Source organism: Argiope bruennichi, chromosome 2 (genome assembly GCF_947563725.1).
Source record: "Argiope bruennichi chromosome 2, qqArgBrue1.1, whole genome shotgun sequence".
NCBI lineage: Eukaryota > Metazoa > Arthropoda > Arachnida > Araneae > Araneidae > Argiope > Argiope bruennichi.
This window is the reverse complement of record NC_079152.1, coordinates 12,621,761-12,647,449: the sequence shown is the minus strand read 5'-3', so window position 1 is coordinate 12,647,449 and position 25,689 is coordinate 12,621,761. Positions and strand designations below refer to the sequence as shown.

Below are 25,689 nucleotides of genomic sequence, written 5' to 3'. Positions count from 1 at the left end.
TGAAGTGAAAATCCATTGGTGTCTCAAAAATGAACCGATGTTATTTATAACTGCTCATATACAATTACTAATTGAATCAGACTGACTGACATAATTTCAGAAAATTTTTCCTCGAAATTCTCAAGGTACAGTTGTTCGTTCAGCTTTTAAAGAACCCTCGAAGACTGAGTCCTTTCTGTTTTGGCGATTCTTCTTCTGGTTTATGTATGAAATTCATTGGCGACTCAAGAGAGAACCGATATTATTTATAACTATTTCTTTATATACTATTATTATTAAAACTATTCATAAGAATTATGAGCAATTATAGTTTTTTATGTGAGGACTTTTTTGTAACTACTCATAAGAAGTATATTCAGCTACTGCTGTTCAACTTAACGTATTCATCGAGGGCTGAATCCGGTCAGTCATGGTTTTCCCCCTGGTTTATGTATGAAGTAAACTCCATTTGTGTCTCAAAAGTGAACCGATTTTGTTAAAAGTAATTATTAATTCAATTGGACAGACTGGGATAATATATATTGTGTCATCCATAAGTGGTTTTTTTTTTTTTTTTTTTTTTTTGAAAAATCAATTTATTGCATATACAACATTTTAAAAATAAAATGTTTAACGTTATTCACCCAGGCAATAATGTACAAAATCTAAAATAAAAGATGTGCCTAAACTATCTATAAGGTATAACGAATCTTATTCCGTATGTGTCTTGAGAGTTTACAATTTATTTAAAATCTAGATTATATATGAAAACAAAAGGGTTAATGTACACCACAAAATTGAACTCATGTTATCATATATAATTCCTATTCATAAGTAACTGTGAATTAAACGATTTGCTAAGATTATTATAAGGTTATTATTTTATGAAATGCGTCAGGAAATTCCCTAAATGTCGTTATTTTGACTGCAGAATCTTCTAGGAAATATATCCTATCTTTTGTGGTTTATCTTCATCTAGATTATGAATGTATGTCAAAAGTGAACCTATGTTGTCTATAATCTCTCAATAGGAATTATTAATTTAACTGATTGAAGAAAATTCTTTATAAATATTGAGCTGCAGAACCACTGATTAAAACTTCAAAATGTATTTCCAATATTTATAATTTTGTAATATCAAAAAGATGTTATAATGTCTTTTTTAAATCATTCGAGAATAAAAGCAAATTTTTCTAAATCCTTAATAACATCATTACTTTTCATGAATTCATTTTCAATAATACAATTTTCTTAAAATTGCAGTTCCTATAAACCCTTATGTTTCCAAGCTGCGTATTTGATTTTTGCCGATGAAATAAAGAAATACTTTTTCAGAGAAAAATTAAAAAGGAAATAACATACGTTCTCATTTATATTAATGTATACGAAAATTTGAATCGAGTTTTTATATTAAAAAGACAGACTGGAATTTATTTCACTCATTTATAGAACTATTTTCGGGCTTATTAAAATAAAATAATATATTGAACTTAATAATATCTTGAAAAACACTAATTATTCACAAATCATTTGCATGTTGTTTAAGTTTCCCAGATTTTAAGAATTAAACATTTTTCTCATATAATACCATATTTTATTATCTTGATGGCTCATTGTTTTACAATTTTGAAATTAAGAGAAAGAATTTAAGCAAAAACGGGGTTTACAAGCAATGTTTTAGTTTTAATCAATTTCTAAAATTCATTTTTAATGTTTCCTTATTGTGATAAAATTGTTAAAAGTTTTATCTGTTAAGAATCTCGATAAATATTTCATTGAGAGAACATTTCTACCATGTTTCATAACGATTCTGCAAAATGATTTATTGCATTATTTTCAGGATGACTCTGCATAAATATTTATTGCAAAATTTTCAATATTAAATGCTGTGCAATAAAAAAAATTCAATCTCGTTTTGCACTTTGCAGACGAATGTTATAAAAAACATTTTTGATCATTCAAATCTATTATTAAAGTTATAAGAAGACTTTAAATATGTTCGGTTCTGTTTTACATAGAAAACAAACTGTGTAGAAAAAAATCGAATTGTCTTAAATTAAATAAATAAACTGTATTGTGAACAAAGATTTGTATTTACTTCATTAGTATTTTTGCTTTGTTATGTGAATTTAATATTTCAATTAATTATTAAAAAGTTAAATTGTTTAATTACTACATTTTTACTTTCAGAAATGGATACTCTAGTCATTAACTTCATTAAATATTTAATTTACTGGTAATTTCAATCAAATTTTTAATTTAATTAACTAATTTTAATTAATAAATTAAATTAAAATATGGGTCTTCTTTAAATATTTTTCTTAGAAATATCTTACCTTTATTTAGGTTTATAAAATTTTTATTGAAAAAAAATAAAAATAGAGAGGTGTAGAATTAAATAAATGAATTATCATTTATAGATTAAAATGAAGAATATTTGCACTGCCTTCTTAAGTTTAATTCTGATCTTAACAGGTTGAAATTTAAAGCGGTTAAAGTAACGCTCCTATTTAAAAATAATATACATTGCGAGTCAAAAGAAAGCAAACTTCCATGATTGACTAAGAAAATATGTTATTTCAAATATATTATTGACTTATAATATTAAGTAGATATATACAATTATTAACTTACTTAATCAGAATCGGACAATTTTTAAATATTCAATTAAGTAAAATACATAAAGAAATAACTCAACTTGAACCTAAGATCATCCAATTTTATGCGTCAAAAATTAGTAAAGACTCATAACTCTTTCTCCTTCAAGTATTTTCAATTTACAGATATGACCACTTTTTTTCTTAAAGGATCTTGATATAAAATAAATAATTATATTCTGTTGGAATTTATTTAACTACTCTATTATATTAGAATGATTTTGGTCCATCTTCCACAGTCACCAGATCTAAACCCCATTGAAAATTTATGGGCATTTCTTGAGAAAAATACACGCCAAAGAACCATTTCTAGTAAGGAAAAGTTTGAACAAATTGTTATAGAAAAATGACAGAAAATCCCTCCCTAACTAGCAAAAAAAAAAAAAAAAAAAACGATTCCATTTATGTCTATACGATTAAAGGCAATGATAAGATCTAGAGGGCTGCAAGTGAAATATTAACATTACAGCTTTTATTGTGTTTGTCGATATCATAGTTCTCCGTTTACTTTTTTTTGATGCATGAGATTTGGTACTTTCCTGTTTAAATTAATTTTTTGATTTAATTAACTTTTACAAATTTTTGCATCTTAGATGAATAAGTTAATAATTGTATATATCTACTTTATATTAAAAGTCAATGATATATTTAAAATAAAACATTTTCTATATCAATCATGGGTGCTTACTTTTTTTTTTAATTTTCACTGTATATATCTTACAAAATTAAATATCTTGTTATCGATGTGAAGTATCCATACCCCTTAGCTCCTCCCCATAAGAAACACGCACCGTGAAAGATCAATGGTATTTCATTCCTCCATTGACTTTAATCTATGTGAATTGGGTCCTAAAAGAAACCAAACAATGCTATCCCAAAGGCAGAATAGGAAAAGGCTTTTTCACTCCTGAATGTTTGGCGTCGTTACCATAGCGATTTTCGCGTTATAATTTCAGTTGCAAGCAACTGTACGCCCCGGCCCGTCGCCACTGTATTCTGTCAAAGAGGGAAAAAATGTATTAATTCCTTAAGTAAAAAAGGTTACAAAACAAAAGGACAGTAAAGCATTCAGTGTGTTCATCGGAATTCCAGGTGCATCTTTCTCTGAACTTCGTCATCTAATTTGTTTGGCGCAGTTTTGTGGGTTTTTTTTTTTTTTTTTGTATCCAACGTCGCCAATAATTCAATGCTAGGATACTAATTAGTATCTTAAAATAGACGAAATTAATAATAATTTCGTAGTTAAAATAAATTAAAAGATTTTTAATTTATTTTAACATTTTGGGGATTATAATTCCTGGAGTTTTTCATTTAATCTTCTGGCGCAATTTTGTGTCCTGTTTTATTTAATATAGACAATAATTAAATGCTAGGATATTATTTTGTATCCTAAAATCGACGAAATCTTTAATAATAATTTTATTTTTGAAATAAGTTAAATGTTAAGTAAAATAAATTAAAAGAATTTTATTTCAACGTTTTGGGAATTATAATCTCAAATATTTCATTTAATTCTTGGCTCAGTTTTGTATCCTGTTGTATCTAACGTTGACAATAATTTCTTTCTTTAATACAATTTTCTAATGAAATAATTTAAATAAGATAGATTAAAAGAATTTTAATTTATTTTAACATTTTAGGGGATTATAATCTCTAAACTTTTTCATTCAATTTTTTGGCGCAATTTTGTGTCCTGATGTATCTAACGTTGACAATAATTCCTTCTTTGGATACAATTTTGTATCCTAAAATGGATGAAATTAATAATATTCATTTCGTCGTTAAAATAAATCAAATGTTAAATAAAATAAATTAAAACAATTTTAATTTAATGGAAATTATAATCCACTTTTTTATTTAATTTTTTGGCACAATTTTGTGTCATGATTTATTTAACTTTGATAATATTTTCATGCTAGGTTAAAATTTTTATCCTAAAACCGACGATTTTGATAACAAAAAGTTCGTCTTTAAAATAAATTAGATGTTAAATAAAATTAATTAAAATAATTTTAATTTATTTTAACATTTTGTGGATTATAATCTCTGAACTTCTTCATGTAATTTTTTGGCGTAATTTTTGGTCCTGGTGTATCTAGCGCTGACAGTAATTAAATGCTAGGATACAATTTTGCCTCTGAAATCGATGAAGTTAATAACAAAAATTTCTTCTTCAAAATAAATTAAATGTTAAGTAAAATAATTTGAACGAATTTAATTTTAGCATTTTGTGTATTATAATCTCAACTTTTTCATTTAACTTTTTGGCCTTATTTTTTGTCCTGTTGTATCTAACGTTGACAATAATTCCATGCTAGGATACAATTTTGCCTCCAAAAATAGATGAAATTAATAATAATAATTTTGTCTTTAAAATAAATGAAAAGAATCTTAATTTATTTTAGCTTTTTGAGGATTATAATCAAATTTTCTGGTGTATCATTCTTATTCATTTCAATCACACAATTCTATATATTACACAATTGATATATTTAGGATGGATAAAATAATTAAGTTTTATCAAAACTCTGTTTGTTTAACGTTTTTGTGGCTTATCAAAGAAATACAACAGCATTTCAAATAATTGAATCTTTTTCAATGCCATTTTGAGTTCCGCTGTACTTAATGTTGAATTAATATTTTTTTTAACTTGGTTGTTTTGACATTTTTATAGCTTATTATCAGAATTCAAAATTCATCTTTGTAAACTTTTTGTCTGTTTAGCACAAATTTGGGCCCACATATATGTAGTATTGCTGTAATATTTCATTTTTTTAATTATGATTTATTTACACATTTTTGAAGCTTATAATAGCAATTCTAGATACATCATTCTTAGCTTCTTCATTTTTTGGGGGGAGGGGAAAGAACTTAGTATTCTGGTATACGAAGCGTTGACGAATTAATCAATTTTTTAAAGGATTTTTAACTTTTTAAAAAAGCATTTTTGGATTTTGTCGTCGGAATTTAGACGCTTCGTTCTAAACATTTTCGATAGTTTTTTATACAATTTTGCATCCTCGATTTATTTTTGTTGATTAATTAATTAATTTTTAATTTTTTTTTATATATTTTAGATTGATTGGAATTCCAAGTGCATTATTCTAAATCGTTCCGATCTTTTTTGACAGAATTTTTTTTATCCTAGTAAATCTAGGGGGAAGAGGGTTTGGGCAATTTTGTATCCCAGCATTGACGAACTAATTTTTGAATAATTAATAAAATATATATTTGATACCATTGTGGTTTCTGTTTATTTATGTTGAAATATTCTTTAGTTATCTTAATTATCTTAATAATCCCTCACCTTTTTTATTATATCTATCGTGATGATTAAATTATGTATGCTTAAGTGTTTTTGGCAAGATTTTGAGTCCTATTTTACAAAGCATTTTGAAAAGAATTTTAATTTGTTTTGACTTGATAAATTTTATCATTAAAGATTATTTTTCCCAAATATATTTTTTTGTTTCTTCTTTTGTTTAAGTGATAAAACTTAACGTAGACTTTAATTCTTTCTGAATCTAACAGTATAGCATAATTATTTAATAATAAAAATTTTTTAGTTTGTTTATACTCATAATCTTCAGTACTTAAAGTTCTGTGATTTTCGAAATTCTAATGATAAAACTGTTGATTGAAGTATAATACCGATGTTTTCATCGGAATATCGGATTTTCTTCCATTGTTTCTTTTTTCAAATTTTTTTTCTCCAATTTTTTTCTTTTTTTTTTCTGTTTATAGTATCAATATTTTATCTAAAATATTATCAATATTTTATCTTGCTTATTATTATTAGTGCGTTCATATTAATGTGCTATTTCTTACCGTCTGCAAATCCATTTTGATTGTGGAATTTAAGAAATCTCACACTCTTGAATATTTTAGGCTGTTCTTCCATACTTCTTTTCATAATTATTACTTTTTAGGGTTACATAAATACGTTGTTAATAGAACAATCTCTATCTTTACAAATAATAAAAGATAATGTGTTTGCGTTCCGTTCTGATGGTCTGTTTGACCTAAAGCTACTGAACTGGCATAAATACGTTTTATTGAAGGATGACAGGGTGCACTTCGAAGAAATTTTTTTTGAAATTTTAATTAATTAAAAACTAAGCGAAATATATTTGACTTTCCGTGATAACTCTTGAAACTTTTATTGCACAAATACACATCTACATCGTCAGGAAATGTAAAAAATTGTTCATGATACCTATTTAATATTCGTACAACCTTTGCTGAATTTACGCAATTTTGTAAAAATAATTTTTGGTCTAATTTTCAGTTGTAGAATGCATTATTGAACCTGAAATAATTGAAACCGCTTTCACTGTTTTATCGCTTGATTTTCTTATATTTTTAATGCTAAGGAAAAAAAATCTGTTTAGTATTTATGCAGTTTAAATAATGATGTATGGAAAAAATGTATTGCGATATTTTAAAGGAAAGTGAAGCAAATAATAAATTTTTATAGCAATATAATGTCATAAAACTTATGAAAATTTGCCTATTATTGATTGAATAATAGATATAAATTATGCCTAAAAGACTTAATTGAAACTGATTACAATTGATATGCCTGAACAGTAGCTGGTCGCCAAATGCGGCTAGTTAATTAATAAATATTTGTTTAATATATGATATGAGTGTTTTTAAACGAATATAAGTGCTCTTTAAACGAATTTGTAGATTTTAATCACATTTCGAATGAAATGCATTCCCAGAAAGTCTGTCTGGCGGCTTTCCCGAATAAAAAAACAAATATATAACTATAAAAAGTAAAAGCTAAATGAATAAAATGTAATATACATTTTAAGGATCTAAATTGCTCATCCTTATCAAATTCCGAACTAAATCTCTTCAATAGTTGCTCATCTATCCTTTCGTGTGTAAGTAAACACGGTGAATCAAAACACATAGGTTGAAATAAAGGAAATTTGATACCTGATTTTGATATTAACCCTTAATTGGAAAGGTGCGGCCTGTTAGACCACTATAGATGGACTTTTGTTCACTCTCTTCTATTTTTAGGTCAATCGAATGGATTAACCCTGTAGCTTCCTGTTTTGTGACCTACACTATACATGCACTTTTTCAGCCGGTTTTTTTTTTAAATGTTTCAGTTATTTCTTTGCGCGACATCTGTAAGACTACACCTCCCTTTTTGTGTTTCGGTTTTATACAAGGCTTAGCAGATGACTATAACTTGGTGCTCGAAACATCATCCAACCTACTAATCCTCATTATAAAGCAGAGCTTCATAGATTTTTAAATGAAGCAGAAAGTGATTTTAGTGATGAGGTTAATTGTACGGATTTTTTTTTTCGTTATCAGTTCTCATTCGGCTGATTTTGATGTGTATGTTCAACTATAATTAATTTTTCTAGTGAAAATGTTTTTGAAAAATTTCTAAAATGCATTAATATGCCTAGAGAAATATCTATAGAATTAACAGGCTGATTTTTATACTTGTACTTAACTTTTATGTTTAAAATTCCCTCAAAAACCGATGATGGCAATAAAAAAAGCGTAACGTTTACCCATTGTCAATATCTTTTTTTTATATATATAATTGTTTAATTTTTCCTTATACTGTTTTGTACGCAACAACAACAACAACTGTTTTCTATATACCTCTGTATATTGGAAAAATAAGTATGATTTTTAAAAATAAAAAGTAATATGTTTTTTCAAGAATATTATTTGTTGGAGGATGTAATTTCAGAAGAAAATATATATTCCAACGCAATTATTTTTTTCAGTGATAAGATATTTTGAAAAATTTCTAAAACATATTTATATGCCAAGAAAATTATCGACAGAATACATTGACAAATTTTCATACTAATACTTTTATTAGAACATTTAATTTGAATGCAAAGAAAATGCGGTCTTTTAGACCGCACCTCCCAAGTTAAGTCCTAAATTTTCACCACCCCAGTTAAGGGTTAAAATTGTAATTTTACATCAAATGTTGTTTTAATCCGTTCAAAAGTATCCAAAATGCATATTCGGTTTCTTTTACTACTCTACGAATTACAAAATTCTCATATAAGAGATACTGAAAATAAAAGTTTCAGCAGTTGTAGCATTCATTGCCTTGCCCAGAGTCCACAGTTTTATGCGGAGGTATAACACCGTTATTAGAGAGTGTACTGGAAGGTTTCGGGGTGACCACTTCGGTCTGACTTATAATGCAACAGTCTGTACTGGTGAATCTAGTATTTATGTATCAATTAGTTTATGAATAAACAACTCGGAGGCCAGTGCGAAAGATTTTCTTCACAAACGGAACTATTGTTCTACTTATTGAATTCAGATCCATCATGAAAAGCAATAATTTTAGGAAAAAAATACAACATAAAATCAACAAAATAATAATTATTCGCATAGCAAATAAATAGATAGATAGATAAAGTAACGGATGATTTTAGTTGGTTCGTCAGAATTCCAAGAATATTCTTCTTTGGGAAATATCTAATTATTCTTGAGGGCTTAGATATTTTAATTCTATTTTTTTACTTTCGTATATGAAGCATGGAGAAAATACTGTAACCATTAAAAAATTTGAATTAGAGAATCTCCACTTTTCCTTGAATTAGAAACACATATTTTTGGAAAATATCTGTCTATTTGCAACTCCAAAATTCTTTGAGCTTGTTGAATTAAATTTGGTATACTGTATTTACACCGAATTTGTAGGTTTCGCTGAAATTTCGAACAAAATCCGTCCGTCTGTCTATTTATGACGAAGATAACTCACAAACGCTTTGAGCTGGAAGGATAAAATTTGATCTTTGCAGCAAATTTGTAGATTTCTTGTGAATTTTGAGCAACATCCTTTCAGAGGAAGTCTATCTATCCTACTCTTCGAATATAAGCTAACACGTTAACTACAAAACGAAGCGAGCTAGATGAATAACATTTGGTTCACATGCTTAATATCTATATAAGAGACATTTATCAAATTTTGTTTCAAATTCAACAAACGGTTCATCGTTTGTCGGCTTCTACTTTCAGAAGCATGTAAATGAAATGACTTAAATATATCAAATTTGGTATGAGATTTTTTTTACTACAGTTGTATTTCTGTATTAAATTTTAGTGTCAATTAGTTAGAGAAAAAGTATCTAGCACACAAATTTGATTTTTGCCTTTATGTTATTTGTCTGTGAACAAGATAATTTTAAAACACCTTGAACTAGATTAATGAAATTTGGTTTACGGTCTTTACCTTAAATTTGCAGATTTTCATCAAATTTTGTGCAATATTCCATTTAAAATAATCTGTCTGTACGGCTGTTTAAAAAATAATTTTTAAAACTAAAAAAATAAATAAAATTTTCAGCCAGATCTAACAAGGGATTGGCCGTCTGTCCGCATGTACTCTCAGAATTCTGTTAATACAATAACTCTAAAACGCAATGATTTAAACATAGGAAATCAGGTATTTGATTTTGTGATTCGGATTTTCGGATACTAATAACCGCATTCCAATTATTAATCGCCAAAAATCTCGCCAAGGATCAAACGATAGATTCAATAAAAATGCTAAATTTATGCCGACGATTAATATTTCTTAAAGGTTAATATGTATGCGTTATTTCTGTTAATACCTTTATTATAGATTATGTGAGAAAGTTTTGGGCAGGACATGTTCTTTGTAACTAATGGAGCTAATGAATTCATTAGTTTGAAAATTGAAAAGGATTTGATAGTACACTTTACTGATAAATTAATCAAGAAATAAAAACAGTGTATACCTCGGTATTTTCGGAAATACTATATTCTGGAAAAGGCAAAACAAAAATTGATAATTAAAAAGTGATGCACCTTTCTAAATATTTTAATTTTCATACTGTTTTTTTTCTTTGTTACTCATGCATGTTCTTGTGTACCTTGTGTTAAAGAATTAGTTTGTTAAAAAATGAAAGAAAGGTTCTGGGAATAATTTTTTAATGAATTAAGAAATAATTACACTACATATCTAGATCAATTTATAAATATATCATACCGAAAATAAATGACAAAAATTGACAATAAATAAAGACTCTCCAGGGAGAAAGTTCAAAACTAACAAAAAATGACACATAATTTCAGCTCATTCATTGATATTACAAAAACGCCTTCTCTTTGGAATGTTTCATTTTTTCTTCAGGCTTAAATGTTTAAGTTATAATTTTTCGTAATAAAAACTAGAGCCTGAATATTTAATTTATAAATGAATTGGAGGTGCTTGATATTATAATTTTTCTTTTTAAAAAATAGTGGCTGATGAATATTTAATTTAAAAATTAAAGGGAGAGGCTTGATATGATTTATTATTAACGAAATTTTTATTTAAACTTTTATTTTATTTTTCAATTAAAATTAATATACAAATAACGATATTATACGCCCCGTACCAACGAAAACATTGTTTTATATAAAGAAAGAAAAAAAATTAAGAATATACTAAAGATTCTCAGAGCAAAAAAGAACAAAAGATCAGGAAATGAATGCATAATTCCAATTTATTCATCGGTATTTCAGGAATGTCTCTGGGGGAAATACCACAACTCTCCCTACATTTCTAAATGTGTCTTTGCAACAACTAGAGTTGATGAATCAATTAGTTTAAAATGAAGAAGAGATGGATAAGGGATTTCTAAGGAATTAATAAATAAGATAACTACTTTGTATTTTCTTATTCGTCAAGAAATACTCTTTTACATCAAAAAGAAAGAAAAAAAAAAGAACACTATCACAAGAATTTCCAAAGTAAAAGATAACAAAACATTTGGAAAATAACGTATATTACCCGCTTGTCGATAGAAATTTCAAATCATTTGCGGTCTTAAATATGTTAATTCCCATATTTATTTTTCTATGTAATTAATTTATGTCCTGTTGTACTTCTCTCCGCCGAATCAATTAGTTTATAAACGAAAGGGATGGGCTTGAAGCGAGTATGTTTTAATGAATGGATTTAATCAAATTACTTAATCAAATGATCGTCGTTACATCTTAAATACTACATAACTTCGAAAAGAAAAGCCGAACGATAGAATAAAGTTTCCCGATATAAAAGATAACAAAACGGGAGAAAAGTAATGCATAATTCCGGTTTCGTTCATCGGAATTTCAGGAGCGCCCTTCCATGGGAGATATCTCATCTCTCCGGCGGGCGTAAATATTTTAATTCCCTCAGTTCTTTTTCTTTGTCGCAGCTGTGTGTCCTGGTGTCGATGAATCATTTAGTTTATAATTGAAAGGGGTGTATCAGTTTTTTTTTTTTCCCGTGAAGAGCGGAAAACTGGCATACTACTAGCTGCAATGGCTTTCTCCGCGAGCGGATCAATACACCCTAGCATTCAAGACTGGCTAGGGTGAGTGAGTCTACCTCTACCACGGACGTCTGCAGTGCGCGATAGGATAGGGCGCTTCATTTGGGAAGAGCGTCAAAGACAGGAGCTTACCGCTCGGACCGGACACCCCCCTTTCGAATAACAACAATCGACTGGAAGGAGATTTATTTTATATGTTACGCGTTTTTCCGTTCTTTTTTAATGTCTCCAGAATACTCGAATGAAACCGTTCAGGGGTGAACGATACCAGTGCTAACTCCTGCACCGAGCACGGGTCGAAAAAGCATCCCACAACAAGAGGAACTGGTTCTAAAAGTTTTGTGTACCACCCATTTCGTTGGAACTTAAAAAACTACCATCCCGCTCAAGTTGGGTTTTTGTTTGTAATGGAAACCAAGTGAATGCCATTGGATACCTAAAGCGTGTAACAAAAAAAAGTTCCAATTTAAGAAGAATATGTTCCATCGACAGAGGATTCGTGTGAGACTTTGAATTTGTTAATTTTTTTTTCTTTTGTTCTTTCACTCTCAACCGTCCTTCAAAACCAGTCTCAAAAGTACGTAATAATCTCTTACTTAGCATAGCAAAAGAAAACGAAGCTCTCCACTATATATAAATATAAATATTATATACATACATAAAAACTTCTTATATAGAATTGCAAGTTAAGAATATTCTCTATCTCAAGTATCAGCACGTGGAATAGCCTATTGAAAAAAAAGAATTTAAAGATATACACTCGTTAAATTCTTCTCTATCTCCAGTTGCACTCATTCTAATTAAATAGTTCATAGTAGATCGGATCGGATCAGATCAGATCAATAGAGTTATTACATTTCAACATCTACGCTCGGAATTCGCTGATTCTTTGAAAAAAAAAATATTCCTTAGTGCCACTTTCTAGAAGTGATTAATAAGAACAAAGCCAGTCTACCTAGAAAGAATCTGCCTAGAAGACATTGCAAGAATCTTCGCAAAACTAGATCCGGCCATGGGAAGTTTCCCTGAGTCTTTCGCACTTAGAGTAGTGTTTTTCACGGTGATCTTTGCCTAAAGTCTCTGTCCTGGATATCGACATTCCGATCCCCATCATGCCTAGGACAGGCCGCACGGACTGCGAGCTGGGTCACAGCGCGACTCATCATGTGCCTCTGTATTCTGGTGTTCTGCAATGGCACCGGTAGCTCTAATTTTTGTAGTCAGACTGGTCAACGAATGTGTTCGAAATGAAGACCATTAGTAAATGGTTGCTGCCTCCAGTGAAGCACCGTCGACTCCCTAGCGTACGTCCTATAGTAGTGCACTTAAAGGGCCACTAGTTACTAATATGTACCGGACGTCGGTCCCAAAAGACGATAAACTTTCTCGCCATTTCCATTTGTTTATATTTATGATGATCAATCGGGGGATCAAGACGGATCACAGCTTAGCAAGGTAATTTTCCTCATTTTTTGTAATTAAGTGCTATAGTATTAATCTTGCCAATTGTCAAAGAAAATATCACACTAGTTCCAAAATATATACTTTATAAGTTTCCTTTAAATACAAAATAATTTTTCTGAATTCGTGCTGCATTTGTAACACCTAGTTTAAAATGCAAATGCTTCTTTCAGAATTATCATCTAAGTACGAATAATTCTTTTAGAATTCTCATTTAAATACAAATATTCTTTTTTAGAATACAAGATTATTGATTATTTTCAAAGTCAAAAGAATTCTTGTTTAAATATGAAACTTTCTATCAGATTTTAATATCTATTCTAAACAATTGTAGAATCCCGTTTTCTAAGCATTCTATTTTAGAATTCGCATTTAAATACATATATTTTTTTTCTGAATTCGAAATATAGAATTCGTAAAGAATTTTTTCAAATCTTGTTTGAATAGGAAAACTCATTTGAAGGTTATTGAATTTTTCAATTATTTTCAGAATTTTTGCTTAAATACGAAATTTTATTTAGAATACCAAAGTTTTAGTATGAATATTTCTTTTAAAATTTTGGTATAAACACGATTTTTTTTTTTAAGAATTCCAAGTTTTAATATTTTTAAAGAATTCTTAAAATCAGTTGAAATGTATGCAGTTTTTTAAATCAATTCAAATCAATAAAATCTTTATAGGATTTAATTTTGGACTTCGAAATTTTTAAACGAATATATTTTTTTCTTATTCATTTCACTGTTATAAAAGATTCACATCAGATAATTTTGATGAAATTAAATGACGAAACACAAACAATGCAATTAAGTTATTTAGACAGTTTTAGAAAATATTATCGAATTAACAATAATTCAAACATTAAACCATGCTTGAAATCATAAATTTATAACAAATTTTTACTTCAAAAAAGGTACAATTGAAAAAATTTATAATTTTTCAGATGTATTATTTAGTTTTTGATAACTATATTTCGTAACTGCATCTCTTTCTACCAATATTATATTACTTACAATTGCGCAATAGATTCTGAAAAATTAATAAGTGTCAAGAATCATTGTGAAGAAATTAAGATTAATAATTAAGTACATGTATGCACTTTTTAAAATTTTCTTAAACGAAAAAACATTAATAAGTTATTAACAATAAATATTAACTCAATTTTGCACTTTTCAATGAATAAGTTTTGGATTTACCTTAATAGAAGTGACAACAAGAATAAATGTTATCATATTGATGTTTTACTAACCTACTATTCAATAGAAATTCTCACTGAGGTGGTTTTGTGCATTATAAATTTGCTCTTAATTTATTATGCCACCACATGATAATAGTTTTAACTATATATATATATATATATATATATATATATATATATATATATATATAATATATTAAATATTTAACCTCTAGTAAATTGGTGGTGTTTGTATGTATAAATATCAATGGAAATAAAACTATTTTAGCCTAAATAAAAGTTTAAATTGTTATTATATAGCTAATAGGAAATTAATTAAAGAAGACATTTAATATTTATCGTCTGCATATTAAAGAATTCGTTAGCAATTGCATGTCACAGAAATTTTTATAAAAGACACACAGACAAAAAATATAATCATTTCTTCTTCAAATATTTAAATCAAAAAAATAGAATCAAATCTTTGTTTTGAGTTAGAAATAACCTCAAAAAATAATTTTTTGTATTTGTAGCAGTTGTTTTTAGCCATAAAAATAAGCACCAATTAATGAATGTAACATAGTTATATTGAAAATGTTTAACATTTCATGTGAAGTATTTATTCATTCCTTTGATTTATAAAATACTAGCCGCCTTTGGCGACCAGCTGGTTCACCAGTATTACCGCTCGCTACAATTTTCAATTAAATACTTTCAGTAACTTGTCTCTTAATAGCTTCTCAAACAAAACATTTTTAATCTTCAAATTTTGATAGTCATACCAAACTTATGCTGTTGTTTAGATCGTTTACTATATATATTTTCCTATTTTGTTGTCATTACCGGTAAAACTTCAACTTTAATTTAAAGTGGAAATGCTGAGATTGCAATTAATATAAAGATATTTTTTAATAAAACCAAGCGTTTTATTTTATTTATCATTTTTATTGTTATTTATTTATTATTATTGTATACTAGCCGCCTTTGGCGACCAGCCGGTTCGCCAATCTTAATGTTCGTTAAAATTTTAATAATTAAATATTTTATGCAATTCCAACTTTAATAGATTCTTCAGCAAAATATTTTAAAACTTCAAATTTTGATAGTCATATAATTCACTCATAATATTATAAAGGCCTTCAGTCATAACGTGATATGTATCTCTCTAATTTTCTGTTACCCCTCGTAGAATTTATGCTTTAAATTAAAGTGTAAAGGATTAATCTGCAATTAATATAATAATATTTTTTACTGAAGCAAAGCATTTTTTTTTAATAATATGATTACTGATAATAGAGTCACTGAGCGTTTAAACTTTATGGGCACTAAAGAATATCTTTCTTAATTTATATAATATCTCAAGAATTTGTCAACAAAATTTTCTCAGATTCATCATGAACGGATCGATTCATTAACAATGTTTCATTTTAAATGCATCAAACACTAAGAAAATAAAATGAATCGTTTAAAATAATCGGTCGAAAACAGGTTTAAAAAAACTACTTAAAAAACGATGTACTTAAAACTATAAGCATATATCAAAAAATATATAACTAACATATATACAATTTAATTACAAAAGCATGCAATTAGCCTAAAAATAATTTAAATCATTGAAAACAGGTTAAAAAAAACTACTTAAAAAACAATGTACTTAAAACTATAAGCATATACAAAAAAATATATAACTAACATAAATACAATTTCCTTACAAAAGCATACAACTAACCTAAAAGTAATTTAAATCGTCCGTTGATAATGGTTGCCATGCCAACAATCAGAACACAGTGCGCATGCGTGAATTTTCTTCGCTTTTTACGGTAACGCAAATGCGTGAATTTTTCTACGCCAGTTGGGGTAACGCTATGCAGATTAGACATTTTTAATTTCCTTTATTCTGTGTTATTTTAATTCAAAAGTACTTCAGAATGAATCTGAAACATGGATTAATTAACAATGTTTAATTTTAAATTCATAAACATTAAGAAAATAAACAGAATCGTTTGAAATAATCCGCCGAAAAATCTTAACCCTAGCCTCATTACTGTTGGGAGAAAAAAAGAACTAAAGCCTAAATCATTTGGCGTTGGGGAAAATGGAAGATTATTTTGGCGGAAAAGTTGGCGATGGGGAAAATGGAAGATTTTTATGGCGGGAAAGTTAGTTTTTAATTAATAATTAAAATTCTAATTAAAATTTCAAAAAAAGGGACCCCAGGTGCACATTCCCGACCTCTAAGGTATACATGTACCAAATTTGGTAGCTGTATGTCAAATGACCTGGCCTGTAGAGCGCCAACACACACACACACACATTGAGCTTTATTATAAGTATAGATTTATCACCGAAATAAATACTTTTTGGACCTTTTACCTTTTTTATAAAATTGTAGAAAGCCTGAAAGAACTCATTATGACAGTCTAATCCTTTATATGTCTTATTTACGTCTATTCTTTTACTGTTTTTCTAGAACATAAAAAGTATATACAAATATATCGAATAGCAATATGTTGAATAGAACATTGCTTGCATATTTATGGATTGAAAAATGTTAATTTTTGAGTTAATAAAAATTTCCTTTGATTCTTTTCAGGTAAATTATGTCATGCAAATCATGAGCTTAAATAGAATATTTAGTTGCCTAAAATTAAATTTTAGAAAATCAGATCATGTAAATAATATGCTAAGCTTAAAACTATCTCTGATTAAATAATGATGAATTTTGTTTTTATTGAAGAAAATCAGTTCTCAGAGATTTAAATTATGCCTTAATTTTTCCCTATTGAATTCTCAGTAAGTTTAGAATAATTATTATATATGCCATCATATTTCAACATTTCTAGAATCACAATTCTAATTGTAAACTGACATTTTCAATAAATTACCCTTCCTTAATTTATTGAAATCGTCTTAGTTTTTCATGAAGAACATTTTAAAAAAATATTGTAATGGAATTCAAGCAATTTGTAAAGAATACAAAATTTTAAATGAATTTCAAATTTCATTTTCTTTTAGATATATATGTAGTCTTTTTCAGACACAAGTATGAAGATTTATTTTTTCATTTTTAGTTTTCTTTAAATGTCATACGAACAAAGCAAAATGCTGTCCAAATAAAATTTTTGATATGAAATTTGAAATATTTGGCATGCTTATAAAATCAAATGAAAATGTTTACAGATGACTGGTTCTGTAACATGTCCTTGCTATTTATGGAGAGAATTTTAACAGACTTTTTTAAATTAATAATTCGTATAGGTAAAAAATTTTGAAGAGACATTCTATTTACAGACAAAAAAAACTCTTTATTGTGTATTATTGCATGTTATTAAACCGATTCAAAGACGATTCATTCGAATATTTGATTTATTTACGAAAGGCTAAAATTAATATAAAGTTCCATATATTGTAAACTATGCAAGTCTCATTTTTTAATTCACTTCTTGGTTTGAAAAATATTAGAAATATTGCATTTCCCAAGAGCCATTATAAAGTCATAGGACAACAATAATTAAAGTAAATTGAAGAACCTTTATTAAAACTGAAGATCTTCCAAAAAGTTTTAACTATTTCACATTCTAAGTATATTTATTAAAAATAAACTAAAAGTCAAAATTTTGACTAATAATAAATTATCAATAGAAAAGTTTTGGATACATTTATTTACACCACGATATTGGATATTGGTAGCCAAACATGTAAACACAATCAATTTAAATTTCATCTTATGAAGGACTCCTAAGTGAGAATATTCAAAAAATTTCGAGGGGTCATTAGCTTTATTTTTGTTTTTTGTTTTTTGAAGTAGAAGAGAAAATATAACATAAATATCTGCCTTTTTCATACATATCACACTTATTCTATAAAAAAATAATTCGAAATAGATGAATATATGAAGAATTGACATTCATAAAATATTGTAATTGTTATTAACATGACTTAAAATTAAAATAGTTAATACTCTTGTTACAATTTTATTCTAATATTTGAATTATCATAAATTTAACTAAATTGCATTTTGATAAGTTGTTTTGAGTACTCCTATAAAATTTCTGTTCGAATGTTCATATATGTTCAATAAATTAAGGAGAAACTATTTAAAAATAATTATAAATACGAAAATGTATTTTACTCGGTTTAGTTTCATAATTCGTATTCTTTTCAATTTTTTTAAAAACCATCTATGAAGAAATCACAAAGAATGGAAATGGAGAACTAGATATTCAATAAACGTAGGTATTTCAGTCGAATTACAAGGTCAAAACATCATTCTATTGAAAAATATCTTTATAAAAATAAAAGTTTTGTTCTTTGAATGGAATAAGTTGAGTAATTCAACTTAATATCTAGCCTGCTCAAATGCCTTGCTTGAATATTGATTTTGATATTTGGTTGCGATGCCAAATTACATGTATCATTGCAATAACAATACTAATAAATGAATTAAGAAATAACCTAAAAATTGATAAAATTATATAAAACTGAGGAAAATTTGAAAAATTTTCTTCTTAATCTAAATATAATTCTAAATCAATATTTGATAAGAAAGACTACATTTCTATGTAAAACAAATCAAGTTCTGCCTTAAACTGGTAATAAAATCTTAAGGGTTACATAATGTTATTAGGAAATTTTTAATCAATAATTAAAAATACATATCATATTAAATATGGATATTATATAATATTTGTCAACCGAGAAAACTGATATTATTGATTTATATCTTAATTCGCTTTAAGAATTCCTATGACGTAATGAAAGGACTCTTCAAATAATTTTTCATGTTATCCTTATCGAACTTCCTGCGTTTAAAAAATTTTAAGAAATGAATAATAAGTAATTTTTTTAAATATTTTGTTCTGTTATTTTACTCGGTTTTTCTTTCTTTCTTTCTTTCTATTTTTTTTTCATGATCTTATAGAAAACAAATTATTTTTATATCCCATTTGGTTTGGTTCGAAAAGATTCTGCTATTATTTGCTAACTTGAAAATGATTCATATTTGGAGCTAAATACATAATCCGAGCTAAACACGGCTTTAATTTAAGGTAGATAAAAAGATTTTTTGCTATTTAAAAAATATCTAATAAATAATTTTTCTTATGTACAAGTACATAAAATTTTGTAATTGAATTAAGTATGTTTTTATTTTGGTTTAAATTAATGGTGAAGGTTAGATAAAAATGATTTTTATTGAGTGATAACTTTTAATTCATTTTCTAAAGTAATTATATAAAAAAGGAAAAGTTTTCTGCCAAGATAAAATCTTCTTTTCGAATTGAAATTTGCATCTTATTTCTATTTTTAAAAAAACAAACTTTTTTTTATAGAGGTATATAAAATTTAGAAGAAAAATAATGTTAAATGTGCATGATTAACGATTTTATTGTATACATTTGGTAAAATTCATTCAAGTTATGGTATTGTTTATTTTTCGATTAAAAATTTTATAACTCCTTATGAATAAATATTAGAAATGCAGAAAAAAAATTCAACGAATTTTATTATCGTGTAAGAACATTATGTTGTTTTGGTTAGGGGGTTTTGAAGCTCGTAATCGAGTAGGCAATGAATATTGGAGCTCGAAATTGCGTAGGCAATAAATAAAGCATAAATGGCAATTTTCATCATCATCTTTTAATCGCATATATTTTTTTACCTGCTTTTACCAGTATTGCATTATTATTATGTATGCTTCTTTGAAAGCAGATGCATTTTTAAAAGGTTGACCCGCTTTTGCCAGTATTGCTTTATTATTACGTATGCTTCTTTGAAAGCAAATGCGTTTTTAAAAGGTTGACCTGCTTTTACCAGTATTGTTTTATTATTACGTATGCTTCTTTCACAGCAGATGCGTTTTTAAAAGGTTGACGTATAACTATGACATCGTATCTGTTATTTCATCTAGAAATCGGTCGTGCTCCAAAACTTTGTTTGCCAGCTAGAAAAATTGAAAATGAAAGTTTAAAAAAAGTATCATTATATATATACAGAGAGAGAAAGAAAAACAGACTGATAGAAAAGTCTCGTGATTGTTTCAAACCGATTTAAGCTGGTTAATGACTTAAAGTAATTAAGACAAATAATGACTTAAAAAATAATGTTCTCACGATAACTTGAAATTTGCGATTGTAGCGTTCATATTAATTTTTTTCATTTTAAGTTTTATTTAATATTTAATATTAATAAATGTATATCTACTATTTAATTACAATTTTCTTCCTTTCTTAAGCAGGAGAATAATTTTATGAAACAAGGGTTAAATTATTCAAAATATGACCATGCTAAATTAATTGTTCAATTGTATTTGTCATATATTTATGGCATTACATGAAATGACCAAATTTTATACAGTTAGGATTTTAATACACACGTGGTCATTTATTTTATTCTGCGTATGACTTGTTTTAAGCACAAAGAAGAAAACCTATCTTGCCTGCTATGAATATGTATCGATGTCCCATTGTGCACTTAGGGATATTATAAAGTAGCAGATTATTAATAATTTGTGATCCGAAACTTTATTGAAATTTCTTCAATTGAGGAATAAGACCAAGTTAGCTAAAGTATATAAAAAAGTAAAAATATAAAAAAGTAAAAACGTTTCACAATAATATACATTGTGATTCAAATTTATTCACTTTATTCATTGAGGGTTGATTTTTTAATAGTTATAAAAATCTGCATCCTGAAGAAATAATTTATTCAAAGCGTTCTGTGAATTTCTATTATTTGGTTCCACTAGAATCGATTAAAAGAAATCGACAGATTTCGTAGAATACGAAATTATAATCATCTGAATTGCTTTTCATTCGAAATTTTTTTCATGTTTCATTATTTGGCGTAGTTTAGCCAAATTTAGTTCTTTCGCCTTTAAACCACAGTTTATAAAAAAGAATTATTGTTACAAGACAGATGCTAAACGAATAAATTAAAAAGGATAATCATGAAAATAATCAGATTATTGTTTTTTATAACTCATATAATATAGCTTATATAAACTCCTAGTGATAAACTATTTAGAAAATTAAATTTTCTAAACTTTTTTCTAAAGCAACTTTTTTTTTTTGGTAAAAAAAAGTACTCATTTTGCAAATTAATTTTTAAAAAATGAATTTATTAATAAGAGTTAATTGGAAATTCAATTCTAAACAATATTACTGCAAATTTATTCATGATTTTAAATCTGATTTTCCTAATCGATTTTATATACAAATACCAATAAATCTTTAAAAATAGGTTTTAAGCAATCTTTTATGTTGAGATTACAAACCTGCATTGTAGCAAATCTCAATGTATGTTTTTTTCATATTATCAATAATTTAAATAAAAATATTTAACTAATCTTTAATAAAATTTTATTTTCCTGAAGCTTTATTTTCAATAAGTTACTGATAATTTTTTTAAAAAATTCTATCCTAAAAGACTTAGTAGGAAATTCTTTAATTTTTACAGCTGTTAAATGTTTTTTTTTTTTGTATCATTACAAAAAAAAAAAAACTGACTTTTAACATTTTGCATTTTTTCTTTTTGTAAAATGTTAGTATATACGGGTAGACAATAGACCTTTGTATTATGCAGATTTTTTCCTTCAGGGAATCTATACTTAAAGGGCATCAAATAGTCACTGTCATTGGAGTGACGACATGCAACTGAGCAAATAATTATCTCGTCTAAATACCGTTAACTTTTGTCAAAAATTTCCTCAAATGTAGCATTTTTTACTGACTATTGCACTTATTATGCAATACCTATTATTTCTTAAAGCCTGCTGCAGAATTTATTTCCCCATGTCTGTTCTAGAATTTCATTATTTTCCTTCGCTCTTGTGTGGTTTACTTTATTAAATATAATAATAAAGCATCTGAAAAAATTATAGATAAGGTACTTCTCGAATTCTTTATTCTAAATAAATAAATATTTACATTTACTGATTCAAAGGTAAGTGTTTAATTATTTAAGAAATAATGAATTAATTATTTAAGATTTATAAAATTTAGTATTTCATTTAGTTACGAAATATAACCAAATCCTTAACTTGAACCAATTGCTTTTCAAAAAGGAAAAAGGTTGATTTTTCGAAATAAATGTTTACGTTTCATTTCAATTGGAAAATACAATTATTTATACTTGTATTTAATCTTCTTATTAGATGAATTTTTATCGAGAAAATTTCGATTCCAAAGAATATCATTTACGAATTTTGAAGTTCGTATTAAATTTGTGCTAGTGATATATATTCAAATCGTTTCATTCTTTCTAGAATATGCAACTGGATTCATTCTTTTTAGAATACTATGGATATGTTCCATATTTGCAAATTTTTTTCATTTTAAGATAATTTTTGTTTTAAATTTATATAAATTTTTATTTAAATTTATTAATTTTATTTACATTTATTATAAATTTTATTTTCATTGGGGATGTATTTTTTTTATATATATATTCACAAACATTCTGTAAAAAAAATTTTTTAAAGCATTTGTTATAGTTGCCTTAAAAATTTCCACTTATTCATTGATCACAAAAAGATTAAATTAAATTTCAGATATTTTTGTTAAAATGTCATAGATTGCCGATCCAAACTAAAATTGGGAAAGTCTATATTCATATAAATTCAACAGAGCGGTAATTTTTAATTACTCATACTATTAACTTTTTACTGCAAAGTCATTGTATCCCTGTTGTGCAGCAAAACAAAATTTATTAAATGTAAACCATAATTTTAACCTTTCCTGCACAGTGTTAGTACGATAAGATTTATTAAATGTTAGTAATAAGGTTAACTTTTTCCAAACATATAGCATTTTATTGTTATATCGTAACTCATGTAGCTAATGTTTGATGATTTTTATTATCCTGAAGATAATTTCTCTGCTCTTTCCTATTGTATCATTCCATACGTGATGGATAAGTTTATTGTAATATAGTCACTTTTGGCAACCAGTTGGGATGCTGAAAATATTGGTTTTGTTTAATTTCAGTTAAATTTTTTAAGCAAAAGTGTACGATTTTCTAAATGAAGCATATTTAATCGTCAAGTAGCCTTTATAAAACTGCTATTTCATTAGCCTATTCTGTTTAATTTTTCTAATTGAAAAATAGTTCTGTCACTTCATATTGCCATTAGAAATGTAATATTATTAATGTATGTAATCTAAAGAATACTATGCATATAAGTTTTATATTTAGTTATAAAAAATTATTAGGGTATGAATATAATTTCCTGATCTTGTACTGTTTTATTATCAAAATTTTAAATAAAATTAAAAGAAATGATTTCAAATTAAAATTAGAGAGATTTTAGAAATAATTCCAAAATAATTGTACTTTAATCTGTGATTAGAACTCTATTTGAAATACTTTTTTGGTCATTTCCATGACTGGACCCGGATTTTATTTTCCAAATTTTCAAGTTGAATTTTTATTTTCTGTATTGTCAACTATTCAAAAATAGTCTTATCCGATTTTTAAAGAACATTCATTATAATAATTTACGTATAATTTTGATATCTGCGATGATGATATGATAGATTCATGTTTGATAGATCATAGAGTAGATCATCATGATTGATCTACTCTATGATAAAGTCATGTTTTATTTTTCTGGTGCTATAATTTTTAGATCAATTTATGTTTCATTTATATATATTTTATAAGCATATGCATTTTACGTGAAGGCTTTGAGTGTTTTCAAAACTTTAATCAAATCAGAATTTCTGTAGAAAGGTGAGTTTTAACATAAAGTTATAAGCAAAAAAATCTTATTATGAATCGAAATGATTGAAAATTTCGAAATTGTTTGAGATATTTTTACACATTTCAAATGCAATAACCTGTTTAAGAATAATTTTCTCATTAAATTTAAAAGTATTTAAAATTTATTTTCATAAAAATTTTCAAACACCAAATTTCAACTTATTTTCTGAAGATTTTGATATATTTAATATATTTTATATGCCTAAATGTGTATAGTTTTGAATTCTATGCTAGGGATTTTAATTTTATATTATAAAATGATTGATAGATAATAGATGGCATTAGTTAAATAAATAAATATTTATCACAAGTTTTACCATTCAAGAGCATGGATTCTGAATTTTCTTCAGAATACATTGATTAAAATTGCTAAAGATTGTTTTAGTTTTATGTCTTGGGAAATTGTATTCAAATCAGTTGGCGCAATATACACGAGGTTTTATTCGTAGTTTTTCATAACAGTGCATTCATCTAAATATTTTTTTAACTTACAAAACCATTTATACCTCAGATAAACGTATTAGAACTATTTTCATAAATGTGATTCTAAATGTTTCAGAAAACATTCACTGTTATTGCCTCAATATTGTTTAAGCTTGCAAAACTATGCGGGTCTTGGAAAATCGTATTCGAATCATTTAATGTTATTTCAATAAATGTGATTCCGAATTTTTCAGAAAACATTCACTGTTATTGCCTCAATATTGTTTAGCTTTCAAAACTTTTTCTTTCGGAAAATTGTATTAGAATCATTTGTTTACATTTGGATGTATATTATTTCTGTTTACTGAAATCAAAACTTAATATTGATAAGAATAACATAGATAATAATTTTCAATATTATTTTATAGTTTGGACAATTTCATTTAGAAAGTGGATTTGCGCTCATATTTTTCATATCATATTTCGATTGACTTTCGATATAAGATATTCAAATTCCATATACCAACTAGATACTATGCAAACGATTTCATAGTCTAGCGCGCGTTCATTTTCTTTAATGTAAATATAGTTATAGGATATCTTTGCTCACAAACTAGATAATTATCCAATTTATATGCTCACTTACGCTTCTGAATATTTACATTTCGTCACAATCATTTCAAGCTTTTTTGTTTTTTTTAAAATCAAAATGAAGGAATACACGTTTTACCTCTATCTATTTTTCTACGAGCGGTTACAATGATTTTTATACATATATATTTGAATTAAATCTTTGAGTATTGATATATCCTTTAAAAAAGAATTTCAATCATTGTTTGAAGGTGTTTGAAATGGTGTATGATACGAAATATAAATAAATGCGTAAAAATATGCTTTTATAAAGTC

At 26.5% G+C, this 25,689-nt stretch overlaps 1 protein-coding gene across 12 annotated transcripts in view; it reads left to right on the top strand.

Moving 5' to 3' along the window:
* The window catches only part of LOC129961867 (sodium channel protein para-like), a 340,223-nt gene that overhangs the window by 155,392 nt on the left and 159,142 nt on the right, over nucleotides 1-25,689 (top strand). For 4 of the 12 annotated variants that reach the window (XM_056075478.1, XM_056075477.1, XM_056075476.1 and 1 more), the window contains exon 1: nucleotides 12,085-13,420. The exons of the other annotated variants lie outside the window; for them this stretch is intronic. The gene's annotated coding sequence lies outside the window, so the exon portion shown is untranslated. Of the gene's footprint in view, nucleotides 1-12,084; nucleotides 13,421-25,689 lie in introns of those variants that run through there. 12 annotated transcript variants of the gene reach the window in all.